Here is a 4,308-nt window from a genome sequence, read left to right on the forward strand (position 1 = left end):
CGGAAAAAAAAAAAAGACAAAAAGACAAAAAAAAAAAAAAAATAGTCATATTGATCTAAGGATGACAAATCAGGTACAGACTAAATGAGAAACCTTACCACTACTGTTTTCTCATCGCTGTCTTAAAATATGAATTAAGGGCATAGAAACTCACTTCTAATATGCCCAGTGGTAAGCTATGTAAAGTCATCTCTGTTGCATTAAACTGCATTTTAAGTGAAATTCATATATTAGATCATAGTTACTAAATCTTTAATAGGGTGAGAAATATTGTTAGCATTTAGTATGCACACATTTTTATGCAGTTTGTAAAACAACTTTTTGTGATAGCCACATTTCCTGTGTCATAGATGAGGAAATGAGTCATTGTAGCATAAAGGGAATATTCCATGTTCAAGTATTATGTGGCCAAAGAGAGGTTCAAATGAGACAGGAAAAGGTCAAAAAATAAAACATGGGTACATATTTTGTACATCACTCGGTGGTGTTTCTCCTCCAGCCGTCTGCATTCCCTCATTCCTACTTTCCATGTTATATCCTATGGCTCAGGATGAACTCTCTGATTTTCTCTGACAGGAACGATGATGCTGACAGAGGGAGATGAGAATGCTGGAGCCACTTTTGTCCTCTTGGGCTTCTCAGAGTTCCCACACCTCAAAGTGCCGTTCCTCCTGATGTTCATGACCATCTACACCATCACTGTTGTGGGGAACCTGGGCATGATTGGGGTCATAAATATTATTCCCAAACTTCAGACACCCATGTGTCTCAGTCATCTGTCCTTTTTGGATTTCTGTTATTCCAGTGTAGTCACACCCAAACTATTAGAAATCTTAGTTGTGAAAAACAGAACTATCTCCTTCAAAGGATGCATGACACAGTTTTTTTTTTCCTGTACTTTTGTGATTGTGGAAATGTTCATATTAGCAGTGATGGCCTATGACCGGTTTGTGGCTGTTTGTAACCCCCTGCTCTACACAGCTGCTATCTTTGTAACCCCCTTCTCTACACAGTTGCTATGTCTCGTAAGCTCTGTGCTTTGCTTGTAGCTGGAACTTACATATGGGGTGTACTCTGTTCCTCGACACTCACATATTCCCTTTTGAAACTGTCCTACTGTGGATCTACCATAAATCACTTTTGCTGTGAGTTCTCTGCTCTCCTCTCTGTGTCCTGCTCTGACACACACTTCAGCCAGATGACATGTTTAATCATTTGTACATTCAATGACGTTTGTAGCCTCCTGGTCATCCTCACCTCCTATGTCTTCATAGTTATCACTATCATCAAGATGCCTTCTGCTGGTGGACATCGGAAAACCTTCTCCACCTGTGCCTCCCACCTGACTGCCATCACCATTTTCCATGGGACTCTCTTTATTTTCTACAGTGTGCCCAAATCCAAGAGCTCATGACTCCTCATTAAAGTAGCCACTGCGTTTTACTCCATTGTGATCCCTATGCTAAATCCTCTTATCTACAGCCTTAGAAATAAGGATGTGAAGGAGACTGTCAGGAAGTTATTTCACACCAAATTGCTTTCTCACTCAGTGTAGTAACGTATGCACAGACACATACATAAAGATGCACACACTACTTTAGTTGTTTTTTTAAAAGGTGCTTCATATATTGCACTGGTAGTTCTTAACATTTTTGTCAAATAATTGCTTAAAATTCATTCAGAAAATTAGATAACTTATATACATCCATAATTATTAAATCCCACTATGCTTTCAAAATAATCTGTGGGTAAAGCAAAAATGAATGGAAATTCTGTTATATTTCTCTCAGAATGTACTACACTAAATATTGATTTTTTAAAGATGTCCATATTTGAATTCTTGGAACCTGTGAATATGTTACCTCTACATGTACTCTTCCCTTCCTGTCTCTCTCTCTAATCATGAAATATGACAACTACTTACATGAATATTTGTGAATAATATTCCTCTATGATACTTTCTCCAGGAGAGAAAAGACAGAATACTATCAACACTTTACAAATTGTCCTTAAGTTGTTTTCTAGTCTCTATGCCTGCCCCTCCTCACTAGCAACAAAATTCATTGTGGAGGTTATATTATTCAGAACATTTTTATATCTTTCAGCTGCAACCCATAAGTATAGGTTATGAGAGAATAAATTTTAATTTTATATATTTTATAAATTTTTATTTTATATATATTTAATTTTAATCCAATATATGAATTTCACTTAAAATACAGTTTAATGCAACCCATAAGTATAGGTTATGAGAGAATAAATTTTAATTTTGCCTTTATTTGAATTTCATGTAAATTAAATCTGATTGCATACATTCCAGTATGTCATAGATGTACTGAATTTCCTCTGGACTGGGATTTTTCTACTCCCTCTCCTGATTGTATATTTGGGTGTGCAGATTTTTAATTATTAGTGAATCACAGTTTTTCAAATTGTCCCTTTATATACTGAGCTTTTAGTAGCCTATTTAAATAATATATCTCTACTTCAAAATAATATGGTTGTATAGTTTATGCAGTATATTTTCCCAAATTCTGTACACTCTTCTGTCTTTTATATTCTATTTTCTTTTATTTTGCAATCTAGATTTTACTTTGACATTTTACATTGATTTTTACATTCATTTCTATGATTAATCAGCAATTTATTTTTGGTATGTTATGAGAATGAACTGATTTTGTATTTTAACTTATGAATGTATACTTGTCTCAACAATATTTATTCAAATGTCAGTCCACTATATAGTGCTGTACAGTGTTATCTTTTTTGTAACATGCTCATGTATGCATGGCTCAATGTCTAGACTCTATGGTTCTATTTGCTTTATAATTAGAAGCACCAATTACTCATGACCTTTAATATCTAGTAGGGCAAACACAAATTTGTTATTTTTTTTGCAATGTGATAGAGATATTTTAGGGCCTTCACCCTTGCAAACAAATTTTAGCATTTTCCATATTTGTATTTAGGTTAGAATTACAGTCATTCTGTAGATCCATTAGGAAAGAAAAGGCAAGTTTGTATCACCAAGTTCTCTAAATTATAAGCTTTCTGTTTATTTATATTTACTTCAATTTTTATCATAAAAATTTCATTATATATTATTTCTGTAAAATTATTGCATATATTTTTATTAAATATTTTATTAAATAAACCACTTAGAAGTATGTTTATGCTACTTTTCATGTCTATGTCAAATATGTGTTTTTAGTTCTTAATACAATATATTTTACATTGATTTTTCTTCTGGCAAGTCCAACAAAATTTCAAATTAATTTTATAATTTATTTGTAGATTATTTTGTAATTTCAATATGTATATCACATTCTCTTTGATTAAACATAGTATTTTTTTGTTTCCAATAATATATTTTTTTTTTTTTTTGTCTTTTTGTCTTTTTTCCGTGTCCGGCAACGGATCGCAACCCTCAGTGTTGCCCCCGTACCGGACCGGGGACCGGCAATTTCTTATTAATTTTACAATTTATTTGTAGATTATTTTGTAATTTCAATATGTATATCACATTCTCTTTGATTAAATATAGTATTTTTTTGTTTCCAATAATATTTTATAAAATTATTTTTCTTGCTTGGATAACTAACTAGAAACTTCGATATAATATTGAATAAGCCTAGTAAATGTGGGAATCCTTCCCTTTCTGATTTTACAAGGAAATCATTTATTTATTTATATTACAATATCTTCTATAATTTTTTTGTAGGTACTTTTTCTTTCTGATTAGCAAAATCATTTGAATTATTTTATTTATTTATTTTTTGGTAATGTTTTGGTTTTGGCGAGTTGATGTATTTTTTCAAAGTGCTTATTTGTTCATATTTTGAATAATTATGTGACTTATCCCATTTAAGATCTTAATATGGCAACTTACAATTTTTAAATTTTCTAATATGGAACCAAATATTTTTTTCTCAGAAAGCAAATTTTAACGTGAAATATAAAGTTATCCTTTTTTATATGTTGATTACAATAATGCATTAAATTTTAATTAGAATTTGAAATTCTGTGTTTATGGATGACATTGTTCTGAATTTTTTTTACTGTATTATCTTTGTTTTCAGCATGAAAATTATATCAGATTTGTAAAATGAATTGGGAAGTGTCTCTTCTTATTTGACCGAAAGACAAATTATGCATAATTTTAGGATTAACTAAAAAATAGAAAAGTTTTTCATTGCATAGAACCATTTTAAATTATGAATTCTTTCAAAGTTTTCACTGCATGGAAACATTTTAATTATGAATTCTTTTTAAATTATGAATTCTTTTTTTTTTTTTTTTTTTTTTTTT

The 4,308-nt window shown here is 31.0% G+C and overlaps 1 pseudogene; it reads left to right on the forward strand.

Annotated features, from left to right (window-relative positions):
* Positions 1–581: 581 nt before the first annotated feature.
* LOC103581362 lies at positions 582–1,555 on the forward strand (annotated as a pseudogene).
* Positions 1,556–4,308: the final 2,753 nt, after the last annotated feature.

The sequence above is a fragment of the Galeopterus variegatus genome, unplaced genomic scaffold (genome assembly GCF_000696425.1).
Source record: "Galeopterus variegatus unplaced genomic scaffold, G_variegatus-3.0.2 Scaffold12896, whole genome shotgun sequence".
Classification (NCBI taxonomy): domain Eukaryota; kingdom Metazoa; phylum Chordata; class Mammalia; order Dermoptera; family Cynocephalidae; genus Galeopterus; species Galeopterus variegatus.